Source organism: Peromyscus maniculatus, chromosome 11 (genome assembly GCF_049852395.1).
Source record: "Peromyscus maniculatus bairdii isolate BWxNUB_F1_BW_parent chromosome 11, HU_Pman_BW_mat_3.1, whole genome shotgun sequence".
NCBI classification, from domain to species: Eukaryota; Metazoa; Chordata; class Mammalia; order Rodentia; family Cricetidae; genus Peromyscus; species Peromyscus maniculatus.
Genome location: NC_134862.1, coordinates 74777944 through 74803428, shown reverse-complemented (window position 1 = coordinate 74803428; position 25485 = coordinate 74777944). Strand labels below are relative to the sequence as shown.

The 25485-nt window shown below is 48.6% G+C and overlaps 1 protein-coding gene across 3 annotated transcripts in view; it reads left to right on the top strand.

Moving 5' to 3' along the window:
• The window catches only part of Rcsd1 (RCSD domain containing 1), a 62086-nt gene that overhangs the window by 469 nt on the left and 36132 nt on the right, over window positions 1-25485 (top strand). The window lies entirely within an intron of this gene.

The window sequence follows — 25485 nt, the reverse complement described above, 5'->3', positions numbered from 1 at the left end:
GGGCTTGTCTGGAAAGGATCTGAAGACGAAGGGGGGCGTCCCCTTTTAGGGATTTGGGGGTTTCGACTGTGCACATACATTTTGTTTTAGAAAATAAAGTTAGGTACAGCTAAGGTCATAAACCGATCAAGGTATGAGCCAAGAACCCCAAAACAAGAACTCCAGCAACCCTGACTCACTGAGTGAAAGAGCTAGTAGTTGAGGCTGGGACTCTGGGGAATGGCTTCCCCTTCCGCTCACAGCAAGGCCTTTCGGACCAGTTGTCCTCTGGCTTCTGAAGTGCCCCTTGTGCCTGTCACATCACATCTTCGTTCATAACTTTGTGAAAAAGCTCCCTTCATCGTCAGTCAAGTAAACTCATTTCTGAGAAACTGGAGGCTCCCCAGGATGTCCCACCTTCTGAGGTTGTGTGCACCCTGGGGTGTGGTAGCCATTTCTGAGGGGTGAGTCCTGCAATTATGCACTTCTGAGGGGAGACCTGGGACTTTGCCTGCCCTTTCCCAGCCTCAGTGGAATACAGGCCACTGCTTTCCATCTGAGGAGTAGCTGGGAGCATTACTTCACCTAGCTAGCTGCCTTCTCCACACCTACAGACTTCCAAAGATGCCTTCCTTCAAACCCAGAGCAGCTACAGGTGAGCTCAGAGGCACAGCATGGGCAAGGCCCCAGGTTCAATTCCCCACTGCCACAAAAAAGAAAGTGTGCCCTTTTATTTCATCTTAGTCACTCTCAGCAGGACCTGGGACTTTCAAAGAGGGGAAAGAGGGAGAAATACCTTAGGCCTTTTATGGTGATTCCCACTCCCACTCAAAAGGAAACTGCTCCTCCCTAGACTGTGGTCTGCAGTGATCCCAGTGCTCAGGAGAGGGACCCCTCCCTAGACTGTGGTCTGCAGTGATCCCAGTGCACAGGAGTGGGACCCCTTCCAGGCCTGAGCCCACTCATCTTTTCTAAGCTTTGCTGTCTATTGCCATCTCTCAAAGAACAATAGGTCTGTCCTGGGTATTCAGCTCAACCAGCTGTCATTAAGAAAGAAACAAGGATTGAATTCTGGGGGACTTGAGAACCTGGGACGCTGGGGTCGGTGATGGACCTTCTGTAGCAATATTTACAAGTCAGAAGTAGCAGTTTAGGGTAGACAGACCACAAAGCATTGCAGATGGGTTCCCAAGTCTGCTCCAGACCCTGCAAACTCAAAAAAACAGTAGGATTCTCTGAGCTGTCTACTGCTACAGGAAAGGGATGGCCCCAGGAACACGCAAGTTGCTGGTGGGGGACAGACCCACAGAGAAACTGCTGTACTCCTCCTGGGGGAGAACTCGGGCTGCTTTGGGTGCCAAGCTGGAAGCTTGTGGGACCACTAACAGAACCGAAGTGGACATAAGACAGAAGTACAGCTGGGCGTCAAGCAGACTGCTGCATGAAGGCCCAATCCAACTTCTAACTTTAACCTAGGGAAACGCAGAGGGCTTCCACGGGGACGCTTCTTCCTCCCTCAACTGAGGAAGAAACAGAGGGAGTCCAAGGCCCTGAAAATATCAGCCCAGCAACTTCCTGTGTGGCTGGGTAGGCGGGAGGCATGAAAGAAGGCTCTCCCAGCTACGAGCTGATTTATACGGTAACTGAAAGGGACTGGCTGTGCCAAACGCTGGACCAAGACAGGCAGCGATTGCCTAGTCAGCCAGAATGCTGGGTAGATCTGCTTACGACAGTCCTGAGTATGGGCTTGCTGGTTGGCAGCGGCTGTTTTTGAAGTTTCTTTGGCAAGGCCCGAACCAACAAATGAACCCAAACACAACAACTAGCAGAGGGAAAGGACACAAAGAGGAAACCGAGGACAGAGGAAGTGATGGTTCTCGGCCAGGAAGTGAGCTTCTGTGACAGGTACATGACCTGCCCATGGGTGGAGCTGGATCCCTGAATCAGCCGCCCAAAGAAGGAGCTACTTACTTTATTCGAGAAGAAATGGAGTCACATCAGAGCCACATCACGTCCCCACATCGTTAAACCAGATCAACAGGACTTGGCTCTAGCGCTCAAACCCACACTTACCTGCCGCACATGGTAGGGAGATCTTCAAATCACTGTGACCGCTATCAGTCACATTAATCACACCTCAGCCCACAGGGATCTCTCTGGAATAAACACAGCAAGGTGGCACTTGACCCCTGCCTTTCAAACACTCCCGGTCCAAATGAGGAAACGGGACTCACATATCCCGTCGCACATCGCTCAGTGACAGGGTGTGCTAAGTGACAGCTTCTGCAAGCATGACTCCTACAGGCCAGGGCCGAGGCCATGCAGAAGCAGCCTTGACATAGAGGCGCATCGGGTAGAGAAACACAAGGAAGGTGCAGAAGGAACACACCGGCTTCATTCAGGAAGGCAGGACAGTTGGATGGAGGGGAATATGGGGGAGGGGTCACTAGAAGAAAAAACGTGAAAGTGGGAAGAAAAAGCCATAAGACCAACGAGTATAGGAACCGCTGACCAGGTGGGTGAGCCATCGGGAGCCAAAATGTAAGCCACCCAGAGGCGTTACCTTTCCTTCACATGAAATCTCCCTCCCTGGCTGTGCTCCTGACTGGTACCTGCTTCTGGTTTACCATTTTCAGACCTTGAAGGCCAGTTCATGAATGGCCCTGGGGTCTGCTCCACAGACAGTGGGAAACCGAGAGCTGTGTGTGGCGGCAGCCATGAGGCAGCAAGGTGGTAGATGCCGCCCGCCCATGAGTAAGCAGGGTACTCAGGCTAAGGAGCCCCTTTGAGACCTGGGATGTAGTCTGACTCCACGAGAAAGACAAAGGGTAAAGAAGTGAGAAAGTCCAGACCATGAGGGGAAGCAGGAACTACATCTGCATTTGAGTTCACCAGGGTGCCCAGAAGAGGGGATGGATCACTTGCATAGCATGTGTGAGGCCCTGGGTTTGATCCCTAGCAGAGAGAGGGAGGTGCAGGAGAGAGAGAGAGAGAGAGAGAGAGAGAGAGAGAGAGAGAGAGAGAGAGAGAGAGAGAGAGAGAGAGAGAGAGAGAGAATCTCAATGTAGAACAGGCTGTCTTACTGGTCTGTGGGTGTTCACAGTGCCCATCACAGAACCCAAATTTCCCAATACAATTTGCCTGCTAAATTAATAGAAACTGTCTGTAGCTCAAATGTTACCACTCTGGGAGCCTTCCTGAGGCCCCCAGCCTCTACAAAGCACTTGACTTGCCCCACTGGGACTGGCTCTCTGGCTCCCTGTTGGGAGGTACCGTATTTTATTTATCTAGGGCCTCATGGGTACCAAACAAGGCATGCTGATTGAGAGAATATGTTATTGGAGATGAGAGAGATCAGATTTTTAAAACAAAGAGAAGGAACAAAAAGAAAGGAAGAAAAGAAAAAGCAGACTTTAGTGTGTTTGTTGGTTGGTTTGACCTTTCTGGGCAGTAATTTCAGAACTCTGAGATGTACAGATTTCTTTGGATACAGAAGTGATTGTCTCTAGAAACAGTAATAGTGAAGTTATTGAAGATAGGAAGCCAGGGAAAACCCATTCCTGGCCTTGGAGGGCACCTGCATGAATGTGTACATACACAAAAATAATATTTTTTTAAAGTGAGTCAATACACGTAAATAAAAAAAATTTTTTTAAAGTGATGTCAAAATGGTGGCACACGCCTTGAGAGGCAGATACAGGTGGATCTCTGTGAGTTCAAGGTCAGCCTGGTCTACATAGCCAGTTCCAGGCCACCCAAGGCTACATAGTGAGACAGACCTTGTCTCAAAGATGCGTGTGTGTGTGTGTGTGTGTGTGTGTGTGTGTGTGTGTGTGTGTGTGTGTAATCAAGCTGGCTGTGATGGCCCACCCTTTAATTACAACACATAGGAGCTTGGAGCAGCAGAGTCAAGGTAAAGATCATTTTCAACTACATACTGAGTTCCAGGCCAGCCTGGGCTCTATGAGACCTTGTCTAAAGAACACACACACACACACACACACACACACACACACACACACGAAATGGGGCTGTCTTTTCATCTTCACAATATGAGTGTGTGTGTGTGTATACACATGTGTACATACTGATATATGTATGATATATTCATTTTGCAACCTATGTCTTAATTGATGAATTTTTACTTTGTTAAACATTTGCTACTTTGTTTTTAGACCATTATTTTTTGTTTTATTATTATGATTATTATGATTATCATGATTATTTGTGTGCATGAATGTGGGGTCACGAATGCTACACTGTGCATTGGAGATCAGAGGGCAACTTTCAGTAATCCGTTCTCTCCTCCCACCGGGAGAATCCCGGGCCAACCCAGGTTGTCTGGCTTTTCCCAGCAAGTACATTTACCCATAGAACCATCTTGCCTGACCCTCTACTTTATTTTTATTGTATTTATTTATTGGAACAGAAATGCCGAGTCTAGAAGAAAAATAAAAAGATTTTTTTTGGAGATGTCCCTGTGAACCTCACTGCCTCCCCCCTCCCTCCCTGTTCCTGTTGCTGAGCTGGTGGTCCTAATGGGGACTATTCAGATTCTGAAGCGGCAGACAAGCTGGATGGACTTGTGAGCATGCGGGGATACCCACTCCCTCTCTCCCTCTTGCTGGGTGGGACCCTGGCTCCACTTCGCAGACATCTTCCATTTGCTGGGCTGTGAGAACAGGAGTAGTTTCGGGTAGGCACGCTGTCGGGACCCGGCCCTATCGCAGAGGGGTGAGAGCATTCCTGGAGCGGAGTCAGATTTCAGAGCCTGATCCGCAGCAGGCTGCCCACAGCAAGGAGAGCCTGAGCCTGGCTCCGCGGTTCCGTGGGAAATCTGAACGCCGGCGGCGCAGCAACACAGTAATCTTATCAGAGCCACAGGAGAAAAAGCCTTTCGGTTCCAGGGAACTCTCAAGGCAACTCTGCCTTCCTCTAGTGACAGGGTCTTGAGGTTTGCAGAGCCAGTCTGGCCTACCTAACTCACTAGGAAAAGTCACGTAGCTCTGGGAGAAACGACAATCCCTAATTGCTCCTGCCTTACTGGGAATGAGCACAGCAGACCCTGAGGTATGCTGGGGCTGTGTGCAGTCGGACCTTTGGAAAGCAACAACTTGTGATTCTCCTCTTATCTGGGGAGTAGGTTAGCCCACGCTTTAAGAAGTCAGTCTCATAAAGTTTCATCACAACACCAGCACGTGGCTCGTCTCCTGTCCACCTTCACGGTGTCAGGTGGACACATCGTGTGATACCACAGGCAGAGTGCAACGCTCAACTGCTTGTCTTAGGACCCACCAAAAGCTCGTCTCCCAAAAGGATCTACCTGAGCCAGACCAGAGAGGATGTTGCCTTTGTCCTTTGGTTTGGGGGACAGGGTGCTCCCCACCTTTTTCCCTTTGAGGTTTTCTGAGTACTGGCTGTAGGGATTTGTGGAGACTAACTAGTTCATGAGGCTCACCGTGTAAAATCATGCAGCGGGGTGGGTCAATCCTGTTCTGGGGAGAGGGCTTCTGGCCACTGCCATTCAACACTCAGTCGCTCCCTAGGGGAGGTGAAATGGGTGTGTAGAACCCTAACCCCTGTAAGAGGCCCACATGAAGCGCCGCTAAATCCCATCCTCGGTGAACAGTAGGAATCCACAACCGGAAATTCTCAGTTCTGAACAGTGGAACTCTCATTCTTTCTGGCCACGAAGTGAGCCTCTCAGAACATCCTAGATGGCCCTGCCCTCTGTTTTGGACCTGCCTGCAGCTCAGGACCATCCTCCCGGTCTGTGGATGGCAATCACAACTCTTTCTCTAGCTGAGTCTTCTATAAATCTATTGATGGCAGTTTGCCAGATATCAGATAGCTGGCTTTTCTTTCTTTTTTTTTTTAAACTTGTGTGTATTTGCACTATTTGCATGTGTATATGAGTGCTGAAGTTCACGTGGAGGACAGAGAGCTGGACACTGTCATCCTCAGTTGCTCTCCATCTTGCATTTTGAGAGCCACGAAATCTAGCGCTTGCCGATCCAGACGTGCGCCACCATGCCTGAGACACACCCCCTTTTAACCCAAGTGCTCAGGATTGAACTCCAGTCTTTATGCTTGCAGGGCTAGCCTTAACTCCTCGAGCTACCGGCCCAGCCCGCAGAGCTGTTGATGATCACTTACTGCCTGTCAGGCACTGGGACTTCAGCTGTGATGGTATCTCTCACCTTGCTGGCCCTCTCAGAGGGGAAATAAGCATTAAACCCTCAATTGCAGAACAGGATGAGTGCTTGCCCCACTGGAGGAGGGGTGCCACACCCAGCCTGGGGTGGGGTGGGGTGGGGTGGGGTGGGGCTTCCTGTGATGGATGACCTCTGAGTTGAGTGTTGAGGGAAGACTAGGAGTTAACAAGCAGCAGAAAACTAGAAAGAGTACATTCCAGTCAAAGCAAACAGCTCGGCATGCAAGGGGACTAGACGCATTTGGTTCCTGGAAGGTAAAAAGAGATAACAAGATTTGAGAGGGAGGAGCCAGCCCAGTGGTAGCAGAGAAATGTGGATTGCAGTTACTACCATAAAAGGGCTCTTTCGTATTTGGAGAAACAAGGTCTGCACGTATGACATGACATCTTAAAAATACAAGATGTGATCTTGATAAGCTGGGAGGTGTGTGGAGTTCAAAGTCAGCTTCTTCTGTGTAGCAGAGAGAGAAAACAGGCTTCCGCCTTGGGCTTCCCTCCAGGTGCTTCCTGTCAGTCCTTCATCCGGCAGCCCTGGGGGCTTCGGCCTCAGTGAGCTCGCCCCTGTCTGCTGCTCCTACTGAGGACATCAGTTTGAAACCGGGTCTTGGTCCCCCAGGTCAAGTCCACCAAAGCCATCCTCAAGGCCCTCTTGTCTTTTTTGACTAGAGGCCTCAGAACAAAGCACACACACACACACACACACACACACACACACACACACACACACACACTTTTGTCCCTTTCCACTTGCAGCCCACTCATTCCTCTCGTTGTGGTTGCACATCCAACTCATTCTGCAAAAAGCCGATGTTTCTCCTTGTCTCCGGCCAGCTCAGGGATGAGCCAGGTGGGCCAAGGAGCAGCAGCAGACCACACACACACACACACACACACACACACACACACACACACACACACACACACGTTAGCCCCACCCAGCTGAAACAGAGCAGCGGAAATGAAAGGCTGTGCCTGTGGATATTCTTGCTCAACTCAAGACACCCACCCGAGAGGGCATTTCCATCGTTTAAAACGCCTTGAAAGGCTTCCACCTCCTCTGAACCTCCCCCCCCCCTGCTCGACCCTCACCCCCAATAGTTCATTCCAAACACATGAGCTACAAGGCCACTTGTTCCAGCTCACTGCCCCACCCCCTACTCTCTCGGTCCTCTAGAATACATTCCTCGGCCTCAGGTCCCTGGCTTGTCATGCTTTTGAGATAGGAATTGATGGATAGTGGGAAATTCATTTCCAGCCACCACAGCAATAGCCGTGTGGGCAACATTTAAAAGCTGTCATATGGTGATTACCACAACGTGTTGGACACCTGCTCCATGCAGGTGTTTTCCATAAATGTATCGTTTTAATCCTTATAAAATCTCATTGCATCTGCTTTCTCGATGAGGTAGGTGAGGGTCCGTGTTGCTGGAAGATCTGGAAGGTGATCTCCACAAGAGCCACAAGTACCCACTCCAGGGGTGGGACTAGGGTTCCTGTTTTCTCTTCTTTCTGGACATCTTCTTTCAGCCTGTGCGAGGCCAGGCAGCGCAAGGCTTGGAATTTGTTAAGACCTGGCTTAGGTGAATTAATCCTGAATCCTCATCTAAAAGACTTCAGGAAGGCTCCATTGTGTCTCTGGAGGCCACTGCTGCCAACATCTATGACAAAAAAGGAAGTGGAATTTTGAAAGTTGACTTTTGTTGTTGTTGTTAAGTTTTTTTGAGGCAGGGTCTCAAATAGCCCAGACTTAAGTTCTTGATCCTCTTCCACCTTGCAAATGCTGGCATTATACGTGTGCGTTACTTCATCCAGCTTAAAAACTGACTTTCAGAGCTAAGAGCTTGGAATGTAAAGGAACTTAACGGTTTCTTTCATCCCCCTTTATTTTAAAGGCGGGGTCCTTAAACATGCTGTATCGATGGCCACACTTGAAGTCAGAGCGACGGCAAGGGCCTTCTTAGCCCGGGCCTGACAGGACACATCTGATCCACATGCCTCACCTCACTCATGTGTACTTGGCTGTCTGTCTCTGCAGCTGTCTTCCAGACTCTAGTGTTCGGTATCTGAGGTCCTCCCAGCAAGCATTATTCCCCACAGGAGTTGGGAGAAAAGGAGTTTCCATTATCATGGTTTTAACTAGAGTCCGAAGACCCAAAGCCAAGGCTAGAAAGGGCCCAGCCCCCCCCACCACCAAGTGCAGCCCTGTGTCTCCCTCACTGGGTTGTTTTCCACCCCAAGGGGGGCTTCCTCGGGGAGATTTATGGTCCCCATTGGCTGCCTGTGGCCATGTCCCCTCAGGATGGCCTGGCTTTGAATACTCCAAGGAGAGTATGGATGATTCTACAAATCTTCCTTGTGGAAATGTGTGGGAGGCTCAGTGAGATGCCTGGTGCTCCAGCTACCATGGAACGGTACAGTTGGAGACGCCAAACTCAGGGGCATTAGCCAACGTGTGCGTTTGCTAGAGTTCTGCTAAGAGATGGCCGTGGCCAGACGTTAGCTGGACCACACTCCCTCTAGGGGCTCCAGGGAACAATCCTCTTCAGACCTCTCTTCACCCCTAGTACTTGCTAGTTCTGGCGTGGGGCCACATCCCTCTTCTCTCTGTGTGTTCCCTACAGAGACGTGTGTCACTAAATTAGGGCCCTCGGTGACGATTCAGGATGATGGTCTCCTCACTTCAAAACCCTTAACTCCATTCACAAAGTCTCTTTTTACAAATAAGGTTGTATTTACAGGTTCCAGGGATCAGGGAGTGATTATGTGCTTGGGGAGCCACTAATCACCCCTTTACAGCAGGGAATTTGTTATCCGTACAGAGGTAGAGGGACAGGGAAAATCCTTGGTATTAGGTTATAGCATAAACATCTCCACCTCTACGCTCAGGGGCAAATGTCTGAAGAATATAATGAATATTCATTACTACTTGCTGTGGGACTAATTTCTTACCCCCTTAGACAGCCTGCTCTTGGGACCTTTATACCTCAACTGGTGCAGATTTAGCTCCAACTCTTCACTGGGAGAGCTGCTGTGGGGGAAGGGAGGCCGCTGGGGTGCAAAAGAGCATCTCCATGAGCCGCCTTCATCTCCTCCTGACCTCATCTCTTGCTGGTGAAACTAGAAGATGGGTTAGCAGGCTGGCAAGAAAGTTTGTCACCACCTTCAGGAAGGGGCAGGTGTGGCAAGATTATAAAATGACTTTGTACCTGATCTCACTCCAAGTTCTAGTCTCACATTCCCTATCCATTCACCCATTCTTACATTCTTTTATCTAACGACGAATACTGATCAGTTACCAAGTGAGAGCTACTGAGAGACACAATAGTTGTGTAGAGATCAGGATCTCGGGATCTCTACCACCTGGAGGTGGAGAGGGGTGCAGGAATAGAGGCAAGACAGCATGTGTGGTTGCTTCTGCCCAGATGGTGAGTAGCGAGAGGGCTGGAGAGATGGCTCAGAGGTTAAGAGCACTGGCTGCTCTTCCAGAGGTCCTGAGTTCAATTCCCAGCAACCACATGGTGGGTCACAACCATCTGCAATGAGATCTGGTACCCTTTTCTGGCAGGCAGGGGTACATGCAGACAGAACACTGTATATATGATAGATAGATAGATAGATAGATAGATAGATAGATAGATAGATAGATAGATAATAGAAAAGATGGTGAGTAGATAGTTAAGTTGTATGAGTTACAAACCAGACAAGCCAGGTGAGTGTTGCTCTAACAAAGGCCACAGTTGCAGTGAGTGACAACAACAAATGTCTACTCATTTCTGACTTGTGCTACATGGTTGTCACAGCTTAACCAGGGGCTTTTCTCCACCTCATCAGATTTGTCCTCTATCTGAGACCCAGAAAGGTGACAAGTAGCAGTCACACAGCTCCTCACAACCACAGGGGCCAGAAAGCACAGGCCTCCCACCCCCTCACAGACGTGGCTGGCTTTCACAGGCTGTGGGGGTCTCGCTTCACAGCACTGATGCTCTCTGAGCTGGTCTGGAAGCAAGGCTGTGTCCTTCAGGCTGATGGAGGTGGGAAGGCCAAGGAGGGCAGCAGTGACGTGCATCACTCAGTCTCAGGCCCTGGAGATATGCAGAGCTCTGTGTTCAAATCTGGTCTTCCTGATTGAAGACAAAGTTGCTTTGCCAGCGGAAAGATTGTTCTAATGATGCCAGCTGTTCTCTGTGCCTGGGGAATGATTTAGAAAGGCAGTAAGTTTGGAGGGATACACACACACACACACACACACACACACACACACACACACACATTTCCATAGGAAAACATTGGAGACATCTATATCCAAGCCATTAGGAGCAGCCATTTGGACAGGTTCTTAATCATATTGGTCCTAGGACAGTCCGTTCCACAGAGCGTGCCATCAAGAGATGCAATTTATAAAAAAAAAAAAAAAAAAAAAAGAAAAGAGCCGGGCGGTGGTGGCGCACGCCTTTAATCCCAGCACTCGGGAGGCAGAGCCAGGTGGATCTCTGTGAGTTCGAGGCCAGCCTGGGCTACCAAGTGAGTCCCAGGAAAGGCGCAAAGCTACACAGAGAAACCCTGTCTCGAAAAACCAAACCAAAAAAAAAAAAAAAAAAAAAAAAAAAAAAAAAAAAAAAAAAAAAAGAGATGCAATTTATAGCTTTATTGACTCCTGGGATTTGAAAACCTCTTTGCCTATTGCCGCAACACAGTGGTGAATCACCCAAAAGACTTTGAGTTTAGAGTAACCCGCCCCCCATCAAACAGGGACCCTAAGACTTTTCCCTACTTGCAGGTACATGGCACCAAGAATCACCATTCTTTTCCATGACCTTTGTTCATGAGCCCTGCCTTTTGACCCTGTGGAAGGGGTTAGAGAAGGTCAGAGGAACTTTGCGGTGACGTTGAAGGGCATAGTAGCGAGAGACTGCCCTCTTCCCTCGTCTAATCGACTTATGGCAAGCCAAGGAGGGTGCTGCACCGGGGAGACATGGAACCTGAGTTTCAGGTTCAGGGGATCCACAGCCTCAGAGACCATTCCCCGTCAGTAAAGCTAATACCTCCTTACCGTACAGGCTATTTCGAAAAGGAAATACAATCGCACATGTCATAGATAAGATAATTGATGCCGTCGACCTGAAAAGCTACAGAGCCACAAATTCATGGTGGTGGTATTATTAATACTTAATAAACTAATGTTTAAAAAATTGTGACAACCCTAAGTAGGTGTCAGAAGAGAGAGGGGGACATGAGCAGAGCTTTGAAACATAAGGCTTCTGGTGTCAGCAAGGACACTTCCACAGCATAAAAGTGGCTCTAGAGCCGGAAATGCAGCTTAGTTGATAGAGCATTTGCCTTTCATGCATAAAGACTGGGGTTCAGTCCCTAGCACCACACACCAGGTATGGTGGTGCATGCCTGTAACCCCAGGACTTGGGAAATGAAGGCAAGAGCTTCATGGTGAGTAGCTGGCCAGTCTATCTCAAAACAAAACAAATCAAAGGTTCTGGAACCAGTAAGATGGCTTAGCCAGTCAAGGGCTTGCTGCCCAAGCCTGGTGACATGAATTCCATCTTTGCGTTCCCATGTAAAGGTGGAAGAAGAGAACCAACTCCACAAATTATCCTATGACTTTAAAATGACTGCTATGGCATGTGTGCATCCCCCATTGACATATCTTACAAATAGTAGCAGTAGTAATAAATAAGTTCTGACCTGTGCCATGCAAAACACTCCCCTAAACTGGAAGATCTGATTACCTTGGTTATGGGCCCTGTGATGAGAACGATACATACACAGCATGCCTTTGTCCCTGAAGGCAGGATCACAGGTGTCCTGTGGCCATTTGCAGAGACAGCATTGCCCCATAAGTGCTAAAGAGCAAAGGCCCAGGAGCCAGATGGTTGGGGTTCAATCTGATTTTGCCATTTACTAGACTGTGATCTCCTGAGCTCTTGATTTTCCCACCTGTGGAGTGGAAGTCTTAAGAGCGAACACCTCTGAGTTAGTTAATGAAAAGTGCCTGTGTGAATAGTGCGTCTGGGGAGGAGCTTATCTTTTGGAAGAGAAACAACAACCCTGTGTAGTTAGTGCAGCCTCGGCGGGGATACCAGGACATCTGAAGTTCCCCTCTAGCCCCAGACAAGTAGTTATTGCAGACCACACACAAGCCCACCTCTCTGGACTTCTGCAGACAGCTGGGCTGGTGTGAAATAGCAGATCAAGGTGGTAGGCTCCCAGGGCAGCTAAGGCCTGCCTAAGGAACGGAGACTCCTTGACTTAATAAATGTGCTTTAGAGAAGGGGAGGGGAGGGCTGGGGAGGGAAGGAAAGGGGTGGAGACAGACAGCAAGTGTGTTCTATGCATTCACCCTGGAAAAGTGGGTAAGGGAGAAGACAGAAAATGGGAAGGAGAGTGGTCGCCCTTGGTGTATTCACAGACCTAAGGGGATCCCCAAACCACCGAGTACCACACCTGGTAATTTAGTAATTTAATGTCCTCCCCCATTTATTATCTACCTACCTACCTACCTATCTATCTATCATCTATCTATCTATCTATCTATCTATCTATCTATCTATCTATCTATCTATCATCTATCTATCTATCTATCTATCTATCATCTATCTATCTATCTATCTATCATCTATCTATCATTTATCTATCATCTATCTATCTATCTATCTATCTATCTATCTATCTATCTATCTATCATCTATCATCTATCTATCTATCTATCTATCATCTATCTATCTTTGAGACAGGGTCTCACTCATATCCTAAGCTGGCCTGGAACTTGTGGCAATCATCCTGCTTCAGCCTCCCAAGCACTGAGATGGCCAGCATAAGTTGTCAAGCCTGTCTTGCCTTTTCTATCACAATTACAACGTGCGCCGTGGTCCTAACTTTTCTAGTGTGATGCACATCTGCAAAACTACCATGCCTTTGCGTTGTTCTTCTTTCCTCTTCTGTTTCATAAATGGATGATTCAGTCTTACAGAGAGCCTCAGCAGCCTCAGATTATGATTTCCTTCTTCCTAACTTATTGAAAAATGTCCAAGGTTTTCACCCACAGGAAGCACTTCATAGTTTTTGTTTGGATACCCATCACCCGTGTTGCTGCCCTCCTGCTTTGGGGCCATAATTAAGTGAAATAAAGTTGCTTGGCCATCGGCAACAATGTGACAGGAGATCTGCTATTAGCTGGCAGGCAGGTAGCATATACAACATGGATACACTGGACAAAGAGTGTAATTTGTAGCTGATAAGTTCTTTCTTTCTGGAAGTTTCCATTCAGTATTTTTGGATTACAGTTAGTCATGGGTAATAGAAAACAAAAAATACAATCAGGGCTAATGGAACCTATAGTCTGCCCCATCTCAGCTTCCCCTGTGCCCCCCAACTCCCCACCACACTCCACCCACGCCATCTCCCCGCCAACTTTCTGTAGGGAGCAGAACAAAGTGGGGTGCTGAGCCTTAGGAGCACAGCGGGAATGGGAGAGAATGAGTCTAAACATTCTGTCATAAGGCCCTCTCCCCATCTCAGCTGACATCAATCAAGAACTTCTGGCTAGGTTTAGAGAATCAGATGTTTTCATATAACAACAAGGGTATTCTGATTTCCCAAATACTCACATTACTTATATTACGAAGGATTTTTTTTTTTTTTTGGCAAGATGAATTCAGAGTAGATTGAGCTACCCTGTCCCAAGCATCCTCATTAAGGACCTTAGAGGTCTTTCCCGAGGACAGTCTCCAGTGGCAAGCCACAGCATTCTGTCCTTGGCACTTACTTGTTAAATATTTTTGTTAACGATTTGAATGAAACCTAGAAAGAATCCAGATGACCCACAGCTGGGATACTTAATATGATGTATGACACATTCAAGTTCAAAATGATTTATATAGGATGGGACACGGGGCCAAAGCCAACATCATGAAATTAAACAGGGATGAATGTGAGGTCCTCTGCTTAGCTTTAGTACGGACAGACCTGGCTTGGAAGTACACATCTGCTTGTTCGGTCATTCTGTAATAGTTTTGCAGCTAGCTGCACAAGGAAAGCTGTCTGGATTATTAGATAGAGTAAAATGGAAAGACCGTGAGCTGAAGGTGGTGGTTAGACGTGATGTGCTCCTAAAACAGCAAGGAATAAATGTGCTGGGGTGCTGTGAATGCACTGAGGCCATGGGGTTGGAAGATTTATGGAGAAAATATATTCTGCATTCATGCAGCTGGAAGTGTTTTTTTTATAAACAGATAACAATGGTGACAGGATGCTGGTGAGAGACTGCAGGGTCTCCGATGTGCAGGATGTGCACACAGGGCCGCACACAGGGATCGGGCCAGTGAGAGTGCATGAAGCATGTCCATGTGCTGATTAGAAAGACAGCATTGATCAGTGTCTGCCTCCTTCTGGCTATGATGAGGGTCCTGGAGGAGAGGCTCTCAAGGCACCAAAGCTGTGCTGGCAGGCTCTGAACTGCCCCCAGTGTGTTGTAGGTGAAGAAAAGGGAGGCAGAAATACCAGTTGATGGGCTGAGGCACTAGTGAGAGGTGCCCTTGGGACTGGGAGGGCAAAGACATTGAATGCAGCTTAGGGAAGGATGGAGCTAGAACGCTTTTCTTCAGAAAAGAAAAGAAGTGAAAAGGGGGAAAGTGAAGTAGAGGAGAGGGGAGGGGAGGGGAGGAGAGGGGAGGGGAGGGGAGAGGAGGGGAAAAGGGGAGGGGGAGGGGAGGGGAGGAGAGGGGAGGGAAGGGGAGGGGAGGAGAGGAGAGGGGAAGGAAGGGGAGGGGAGGGGAAGGGAAAAGGGGAGGAGAAGGGAGGGGAGTAGAGGGGAGGGGAGAGAGGAGAGGAGAGGGAAGGGGAGGGGGAAAGGGGAGGGGAGGAGAAGGGAAAGGGGAGGAGAAGGGAGGGGAGGAGAGGGGAGGGGAGGAGAGAGAGGAGAGGGGAGGGAAGGGGAGGAGAGGAGAGGAGAGGAGAGGAGAGGAGAGGAGAGGAGAGGAGAGGAGAGGAGAGGAGAGGAGAGGAGAGGAGAGGAGAAGACAGGAGAGGGAAGAAGAGACCAGAGGGAGCGGGGAGAGTAAATTAAAGAGGACTCACTCTCAGGCTTTATTTCCACTACATAGATTCTGTGCCTATTAGAGTTTCTTATCCCGCCTAGGAGGCCCCTGCGATCTGTGCAACCCCTCTTCCATCCCCTCAAGCTCCAGGACGGGGGCTCAGAGGAAACAGCATCTTCAGGACCTCTGGGCTGTGACCCGGAGGCTGGAGACTGCAAGCCAGATGGAGAACTTGCTATATAGAATTATTTGTTCATTATGCAAATGTCCTCTGAGTGTTTGGGTGGCTGTCAGCTACAGTCCTACACCACATGTAGTTTATAACCCACCATCGGGTACTGGAAAGGTCCAAATGAGGCATGTTTTTGTTACTATATTCCATGATGAAGTTGCAATGGAGTGGGGGGGGGGGAGTCCTTCTAGAAAACCCTAGCACTTTGTGTTCAAGGCATTTTCCATAGTTTCTAGTCACTTAAAAATAGAAAACATTAATTTATTAATAAGAGCCTGAAGCAGGAACTGCTCCAAGGTCAGCTGGGCTAAAAGAACCTGTTTTGTTTTTGTCTCAGAGCAGAGGTGGGATGGGGGAAAAAAGATGACTCTACTAACTATAACTGCTTCCAACTTCATGTGTCTTTCTTATTCTTAGCCACATGAAAATCTCTTTTAAATTATTATTATTGTTTCATTATGTATGGATGGATTTTTTTTTTTTTTGCATGGATGTAGGTGCTTGACATGGTCAGAAGAAGGCATCGGATCCCCAGTTAGGATGATTATGAGGCAGCCTATGGATGCTGGGAGTTGGACGTGGCTCCTCCAGTGCTCTTAACTGCTGAGCCATTGTTCTGGCCCCTACTTGTACAATTGTAATAAGAATATATGCGCACAACTCCGCACTCTGTCTCTTCATTTAGAGCGATTTACAAGACGATATCCTTGTTCTTACAAAGTCGTATTTTCATTTTAAATGTCTTTGTGATAGACTGCTACACAAATATACCACCATTTATTTTATCATTGTTCTATTTTGGGTCATGGCATTTGCTTCCACTTTCTGCGTGTTATAAATAACATAGCTATAAACAGTACATGTAGCCTTCTCTTCTTTTAAGTAATTTCTTTGGAAGCATTTCCCAGGAGTGGAATTAGAGTGGAATTATTAGGCCAAAGGATATGGATATTTTTATGACTCGTGATGAGCATCGATCGCTGCATCGCCCCGCCTGCCTGCTTCCGCACAGCCTAGCTGTACCTGGTAGACACAAATTGCAAGCTCAGCAGGACAGACCAGGGAGGGAGTGTAAGGTGAGAGAGACTCACAAGCTTGTCTAGCAAACAGTACTCATCCCGGGCCCTGCTGCCCGTCAGTCCTGTGGCTTGCCTCCCAGCTGGGAGGGGAGAGCAAGGCAGGGCAGGAAGGGGATGTGGACACTCTGGGAAATGAAGCAACCATTTGGTACTTCCTGCTGCAGCATCTGCAGATGGGGGAAATAACATACTGGGGGGGGGGGTGTGCATACACACCTGTGTTTGCGTGTGTGTGTGTGTGTGTGTGTGTGTGTGTGTGTACACGTGCGTGCGGTGAGCTCGCAGGCACAAGAACTTGATCTAGTTATGTGTAGGACAGAATCTGAGCACTGGGGTAATAAGAAGGGAATGTCTTCTAGAAAAGCCTTCACAGCTGCAGTCTAGTGTGGTCTGGGCTGGGGAGGAGAAACAATCACTGGCTCACTTACTCGCTTGGTAACTAGTTGACAAGTACCCAGTAGGTCAGGTTCTTTGCTGGGTCTGGGTTCAGTGGGAAAAAGACTTGGTTCCTGTCTTGGACAGGGGGTGGGGTTTGCAGTCCCCTGAAGGAATCAGAAAAATGACAGATGACTGTTGGCTGGAGTTTAATCCAATGTCCAATAGATGTGACCTAGGTACCCTATCTAGGGTAAGGAGCAGAGGGGGCATTTTGTAAGGTGAGGGGTACTGAACTCAATCCAGAAGGACAGGTCAGGCCGGCCTGCAGAAGGATAGAGAAGGATGCTGGAGGGTACCAAGCATGTGGGCGTGACATACAGTGGGGAGCTCCTGTCAGCCCCTCAGAGCAGCTTCAAGACCTGAGCTGGGAGGACCCAGGATTTCTGCACAGAGAGTGCGGAGGGGTGCAGGCTAGCCTCAGGGGAGAGTCTCAGGGGCTAGCCTTAAGTCTGTGCGCACATGCCAACACACGCTTCCACTTACGTTGGATGTTCATGGCTGTGGCTGATGAGTTACAGCTCTCTCAAGCCACCTTTTGTGGTCACCACTCAGACTTACTATTTCAGCTAAGCTCACTCGGGCTGTGGATGAGAGAGTGGGTGGAGATTCAAGGCTGTGAGGACCTTTGGGAACTGCTCAGGCACCCAGCCTCAAGGCCAGGAGAGCTGGGTTTCGGTGGGGATTGGAGAGGGAAAGGTAGGGAACGGCCAAAGGAGGACTTTCCCTTATTGGGACCAGACTTTCCTACCCAAGTTCTAGAAGACCAAAGAACATGAGTGCCAGTGGGGACACCTAGGTACAACCATAATTTTAAGGATAGATGGACTGGAATTCTTGTTTCCATTGCAACAGCAGCTCACCCGGGGCCTCTGGGCACATGGGCATGCGCTGTTGTGGGTGTATTAGAGGAGAGCCCAGGGGTCTTCAAAGTCTTTAAAGACTAGGTTTAGGAAGCTGGAGCTGGTGGTACTAGACAGTAAAGTGCTGTGGGATACTGAATCAGGCATGCAAGGTCTGGAGGCCGCACCGGGATACAGTTTCCTCCCTGCCTGGCAAGCTGGGAGAGTTAAATGAGATAATATGTTCATAGTCAAAGATTTGGAAGAATACGCATGCAAAGTATTGTCACCACTGTTCTTTTAAAAACGCAGAGAAATATCTGGAAATGATTTAGTCCCTTAACAAGAAACACGCGCCCTGAAGCCTGGAAAGGTGTTTAGGAGTGGGGATAAAGCTGTGGGGCATTCACTTCTGTTGGGGGCTCTGCTTCCCCCTCTTCTTTGATCTCCAAGCCCGTTACAGATGAGAGGCTGGCTTGGGTGGGGCTGACAGCTCACTCAGAGGCTAGGACTGCTTGAAGGTGACACCCAGCGAGTGACAGCACTTTCTGGCTCTCCCCAAGAGGGCAGAGACACCTGTTGCCCAGCCCTCAAAGTCCGCTGCCTAGCCATCAACCATAAACTGTCCCAGTCACAGCAAAGACCAGCATCCAGGCTAGAGATCCCCCTGCAGTTAAGGACCGAGCAGAAGAGGCAGGCATCCAGAATCATAGCCCAGCCAAGGGCTCTCTGCCTTTGCGAAGCCTCAAGTTTGGATAGCGCTGGGGAGCAGCACAGGCTGTGAGCAGCGAGGTTCATAGTACAGTGTGGGAGGGGCAACCCAGCTCTCCTGCAAGGCCACACTCAGCACCAGGCGGTTCAACCATCAGAACCCTCTTCCTCATAGTTCTGGAGGCTGGAAGTCCAAGATGAAGGTGGCTGAGTTGTTCCTTCTGAAGCTTCACTTCTGGGCTCTTATGTGGCCATTTTCCCGATATGTCCTCACACGCTCTCTGTATTTGTTATCTTTCTTGCGAGAAAATACCAGATACGGGAGGTAGGACTTATCAGGGATTACTGTTTCAGAGGTATCTGTCTCTCAAGGGTTGGGGGGTGGGACAGATCCTCTCACAACAGCATTAAGAAATAGAGAGGGACCCAGGAAGGAAGCAGGGATCCAGTGATCTACTTCTTCCAGCTAAGTCCCATCTCCCAGAGTTTTTAACTCGCAAATGTCGTAGGGACCAGATATTCAACACAAGGGGCCTGAGGACAGCATTTCATGTTGGAGCTATAATGGCGGGTGTCTGCATTTCCTCTTCCTGTATGACTTCCTGTCTTGGCTCCCTCCTATGGTCCTTTGTTTCCTAGCGGTCATATCAGATAGTAGACGAAAAGACCACCCTCAGGGCCTAGAGAGATGGCTCAGTGGTTAAGAGCACTGATTGCTCTTGCGAGGACCCAGACTCAAGTCCCAGCACCCACATGGTGGCTCACAAGCATCTGTAACTCTAGTTCCAGGATGATGCCGTTTCCTAATCTCCATGGGCATCAGGGACACATGTGGTGTACATAAATATGTACGATCGAAACACTCATATACATATAAATAAATAAATTTTTTTTAAAAAGATCACCCCCATAAGGCCACATTTTAGCTTAATTATTTTGGTAAAGACCCTGTGTCCAAATACAGTTGCGTTCTGAGGTGCTGAGGATCTAGGCTTCAACAAAGGAGCTATGACAGACTCAATCCAACCCATCACAATGCTCCCCGCCCTGAACCTCACTGCCTGGTGTGGATGAGCATGGAAAGGTCCCAGCAGGAGTCAGCTCTCTAGCCGTTGCTACTTCGGCCTGGCAGAAGAAGGTCAAGGACTCTGAACACCACAGCCCTTGGAATTCCTTGACCGCCCCCCCAGTGGCCCAGGGCCACCTGTCACCCCCCCTGCTGTGTGTGTCCCCTGCCACATCCTAAGAGCACAGTGTTGCTGCAGAGATTTCCTCCCTCTCTGCCCTCCCTTGGACTCCAGGCGTGGCTTCCATCCATCACCTCTTTCCGGGTCGATAAACTAGTAACACCCATAAATACCACACGGGCAGGGTGCAACATTTTCAAATGACTCTGAGTCACAGTCCTCCAGGCTGGCTTCTCCTCCCACATCAACACCTGACTCTTCCCTCAAGGTCCTTCAAGACGTTCTTATTGGGACTATATTCCCCTGTGATTATTCCACGTGAGAAACCCTGTCTTCCCACTTAAGACGGAGGAGAAGGGAGTCCAAACATAGGTAAAACACACGGGAAACGTGGTACCATGAGCCAATCACCTCCGTATCTGCTTTTGGAGTCTTTGCTCAAAGAGAGGTAGAGGCATAACGCGCCTCTGTCAGATGGACTCCAAAGCTAGTCTTAGGAGTGTCTGTGTCCCTCTGCAGTCCCCATCCTTCTCTGAGAAGTGGAGCCTAGATGGTTCCTGTCACCCAGCCATCCCCAGCGCCTTTTCCCAGAGAGGGTGCCGAGCTGGGCTATCAGGTCCAGATGGAAGGAACTCTCCTACCCTGGCTCCCGCCTCCCTCCGAGGTTTTCATCCCTCGTAAGGCTACTGTTCCTTTCTTATCATCTGGGCTGGAAAGAATTTAAGAGAAATGGAACTGAGCTCCTTCAAAGTTGAGTCCCCTCCATGGCCGGACACTTGAGGGTATTTTCAGCCCCTAGGGCCTAGGTGAAGAGCCAAGCCGCTGTCACAGGATCCCGGCCAGTGTCTCTCTCCAGACAGCCAATGGTTGCTACCCCTGAGAAGACACAGATTTTCCAGTGATTATTTTTCTGATTATGAGAGGTGTGAACAGCCCCAAGGCTTGTAGAAATTTACCGTTTTTTGCTACCCTTGCGAATTCCCGTCCAGTCTTTGCTGAAGCCTGGGGCTACATCCGCTGTGCTCAGTTACTCTGTACACTTGCTATGGCTTTCCCAGCCATTTGTTGTTGCTTCATATCCATGTCACGGTGCTGGAAATATTGTATGTGTGTCATATTTAATGGGAGCATAGTGTTTTATGACCCTTGTGCACTATAATTGACTTCAGCTCTTCTCTGAAACTTAGCATTCAGGTGGCTTCTAATTTTTCACCTTCATGGGACTAGCACTGCTAGACACAATGTTGTGTAAACACCATTCTTTCTCTACCTCCTCCGTGTCTATTCTAAAAACACAACAAAGCATTTCAGACCGCTTATGATACTCTTCCAGATAACTGCACCAAAGGGGACAGAATTCATCATTGTTTGATGCTCACGGCAATTTTTAAGGAACCTAGTCTCACCATAAGCTTTGGTTTCTTACCACAATGACACATTTTTTTTTTTCCATTCTGATACGCTGGACAATGCTACTTCAGTGCTTTGCATTCTATTAGTAGTGTCATTGGCTCCTTGCCGGTGTGTGGGGGCGGGGAGGGACTGTGAGTCGGCGTTTTCTTGCTTGAGAAGTGTTTTCTTCTCAGTTGCTTTCTAGGCTTGGATTACCCAGACTTCACACACACAGACATGGGAATACCCTGAGGAGACTTTGCCTCCACCCCTGCCCCCCACACCCTGTCTCCTTTAGACTCCAGCAATGATGCACACGCCCAGATGCATCTTAGGAACCCCCAGGGAAAGTTTCTAAAATCTCCAAGCCTAGGAACTATGGGAAATAAAACAGGGAAGCTGAGCAGACTGCTGGTCTCAGTTAATACATAGGGAACCAAGTCACAGCAGCCTGGAGCCTGGATCCCAAAGACAGAAACTCCAGTGGCATCCACCTTGAAATCAACTGATTTTTGTTGCAGAGCTGTGTCAGTCTCTCGAAGTACAGGGGATCCAAGGTAGAGCTATGGTACCGACCTCCACGGGACGGTGACCGTCTGGTGAAAGGGACAGAGCTTCAGTGTGGCAAAGCAAGCGCTGTGAGAGAGGATGTGGGGAGGGCTGGTGAGGACACAAGTCAGGGAGGAAGTCCATGAAGGCCCCAGGGAGGAAGCAAGGAGCTGGATCATGGAGGGTAAAGAACTCTCTAGGTGGGGCAACAGGTGTAAGGCATTGGAGGTACAGGAACAGCATGTGCACAGGGCCGTGGAAATGAACAGTGTGTTGAAAGGACTGGAAGAGGCCCGTGATGGGAAGTTCAGGGGCCTGGAAAGAGGCTTCCCTGGCTGGAATTCCAGCTCCGCCACAGCTTTGGGGCCCTGGGCAAGTCATTTAGCCTCCCTGAGTTCCAATCCCACCATCCACATGGTGATCGAAAGGCCGTGGTGAGGATGCAGTGGGCTCCTCTTCGTGGTTCCTGCCCCACGGCGCATGTCTAGTAAGCATTGGCAACTACTACTGAGGAAGTATGACCTTCTCAAGAGGAGAGATGAGCAGAGGCCTTATGCTCTGAATAAGTCTAATATCCCTTATCAGAAATGCTTGGGTCCAGAATTACTTTTTAAGACTGATTCTGTTCTTTTTAATTATGTATATCTGTGTGTGTGTGTGTGTGTGTGTGTGTGTGTGTGTGTGTGTGTGTGTGTGCTTGTGAATAGAGGTGCTCACGGAGGCCAGAGGTGTTGGATCCTTCTGAGTTAGTTGTAGGTGGTTGTGAGCTGCCTGACATGGGTGCTGGGAACCCAGCTCAGGTCCTCTGGAAGGGCAGCAAGTGCTTTTAGCCACTGAGCTGTATCTCCAGCCTACCAAAGTATTTTTCATCAGCTGGGTAGTAGTGGTGTATGCCTTTAACCCCAGCACTTGGGAGGCAGAGGCAGTCGAATCTCCAAGTTCAAGGCCAGCCTGGTCTATAGAAAGTGTTCCAGTGTGCCCAGTGCTACACAGAAAACCCTGTCTCCAAAAAAAAAAAATGTGTGTGTGTGTGTGTGTGTGTGCGTGCGTGCGTGCGTGCGTGCGTGCGTGCGTGCATCTTAGATTCTTTCAAGATTCAAATATGTGACTATCTTAAGTTCTTTGGGATACAAATAAATTATAAACATGAACTTCATACAGGCTGATGATAATTTTGTAATACAATTTTTTTTTTGGTATTCCTTCATTTTGACTGCTTCCTGTCACATGAGATCAGGCATGGAATTTTCTGTTTGTGCTGTCATGTTTTTATCCAAAGAATTCTGAGTTATGGAGCGTTTCCGATTTGGGATTTGAAGATGAAGGATATTCAACCCATACAAAAGTGTTTTGAGCATATAGTGGGTACCATGTAACAGATAAAGCAAGTGGGGACATGACTGAACTCAACTTTGAGAATGATTATCTGGGCAGCACTGGGGGGAAATGGATAAGATGGACAGAAGCAAGAAAACCAGTTAGGTGACCGTCATCAGTGACCACAGCTGAGGGAGAATCGGTAGCAGTCTGAGGGCCAGTGGTCACGGGGCTGTGAAAGCTAGCTCAGAGATAAATGCTAAGGGCAGAAGCCTAGGCTTGGTGATTTCTTGCAAGTGAGACATCAAGGAGCCAGCATGGTCTATTTCTGGATTGCCACCCTCAGTCTGCTCCAAGCTCAGCTAGGTCCTGCAGAGACCGCATGTGTCCTCTCTAGATGGGGCTGGCATCAACACCCTTTGTGACCCTAGGGGCAGACTTCCTGGGACTGAGAAGACAGTGGAGGAGGAATACAACTGGCCCTTGTTTCCAAAGCTGGCTGAAGGCTGCCCTCTCCCCCAAGGAAAAGAGGTTGTCTTCACTTCCCCTAACGCACCCTCCTGCAGAAGAAGCCCCAAGCTTGGGGACTGGGAACCTGTTCCAAGCCTGTCACTGATCGACACCATCAATCATCAGGATGTCGTGGGCTGCTAAAATGTATGGTCCAGGCACATCTCTGCCTGGAGAGCAGTGTGCTTCGCTGAGAGGAAATGGCTCAAACCAGATATCGCTTTGTTTGTTTTCCCTGTGAAGAAAAGAGAGCATTTTCCTCTCATCTTTTATTTATTTTTTAGGGATCGGGCAGATATTTTTAATTCCTCTAACTTCCTGCTGTCTACAGGTGTTTCCTATGGTGTTCCTGTGGAAAGGACAAATTCCATGACATAATCTGCTCTGTTCCCAAGCGCTCCCAAATCCCTGCTCTGACCTGTGTTGCTGCCATGGGTCCCCAGGTGCGCTGACCACTGACCGCACTACCCCACCTCTCCCTCTCCCACCCCAAACCCCCACCCCCAAGCTGTCAGGAGGCACAAAGGGGAGCCTCCAGGTCTGACAATACACTGTGGAGTCCCTGAGGACTGGGGACTGGGCAGCGGGATGGAGCTGCCAGGCACCTAGGAGAGCAGTTCTTGGCTTCTAACCTGACAACTCTCCCATCATGGCCTACAGGTGAGAAGCCTTTCCTTTCATATTGAAAACATTTAAAACAAAAGTTGCCCAGACCTAAAGCTTGTACGGAAAACACCATTTTCCCTGCATCAGAGAAGTCTGTTAGACGGGTATTAGCTGCCATGTGGGTGCTGGGAGTTGAACCCAGGTCTTCTGGAAGAGCAGTCAGTGAGTGCTCTTAACTGCTGAGCCATCTCTCCAGCCCAGGAAATTGTTTCATAAAGTGAAGAAACTATTAGTAAAATAATATCTCCTGAAGTTTGTTTTCAGTCTACATGGATTTATGGCACCTCATGACTGTCTTTTAGACTGAACAGGACAAATGTTCATACAATATTTTTATTACATAGCTTCTTTTAAAGCTACAGCTATTCTATAAGATGGGTTCCCCACCACCACCTCCTGGTTTTTGGTTTTTGAAGACAGGGTTTCTCTGTGTAGCCCTAGCTGTTCTGGAACTCTCTCTGTAGATCAGGCTGGCCTCAAATTCAGAGCTCAGAGATCTGCCTGGCTCTGCCTCCCGAGAGCTGGGACTAAAGGCATGTGCCACCTGCTCTGCTGACATGGTCTTTCTTTTCTTTTTGTGGGGATGGCAGAGTCTCACTCTGTAGACCAGGCTGGCTCAAACTCACAGAGATCTGCCTGCCTATGACTCTTGAGAGCTGGGATTAAAGACATGTGCTATCAACACTTGGCCAAATGATTCTTTCATCTTGTCTGGAGTTTTATATTATAATCCTATTTAGAATTCCAGGAGGAAGAAATAATACCTTTGATGTCAGTTAATACTAAGAATATAATACATTACAAATATATAAAAATTAAAATAAAGTAATATATTAAGCCAAAAAAAACCTATCATATGGAATTGTTGGGAAAAAAAATGGGTAGTGTATGATGAAAGAATTCTTCCCATAAATCAGTGGTAGCAAATAGATACCTGACTTGGCCAAATGTATCATTTCCCACCTCCAGAGAAAGTCTCCCCCCCACTCCCCCCTCATTATGTATTGTAATCTTCAACTGAAAAATTAGATCGAATTGCTGATTTGGGTCTTAGCTGAGTAGCAGCAGCCATATTCAGTTAGATGTACTTGGGTTACCCACCCATCCCTTATGTCATTTGCTTGGTCTCTAAAGACCCTGAGGTTTACAATGTCTGCCTCTGCACCCATGATGGGAGAGAGGAGCTTGTCATGGACATCTTCTGTCCATACACCGACGTGTAGAGAGGAAGAAGACCTTCAAGACGTGAGGCTTGCACATTGAGTCAGACTCAGCAAGTTTGGAAGCCAATGCCATTGGGCCAAGCACACAACCATGGGAGATCA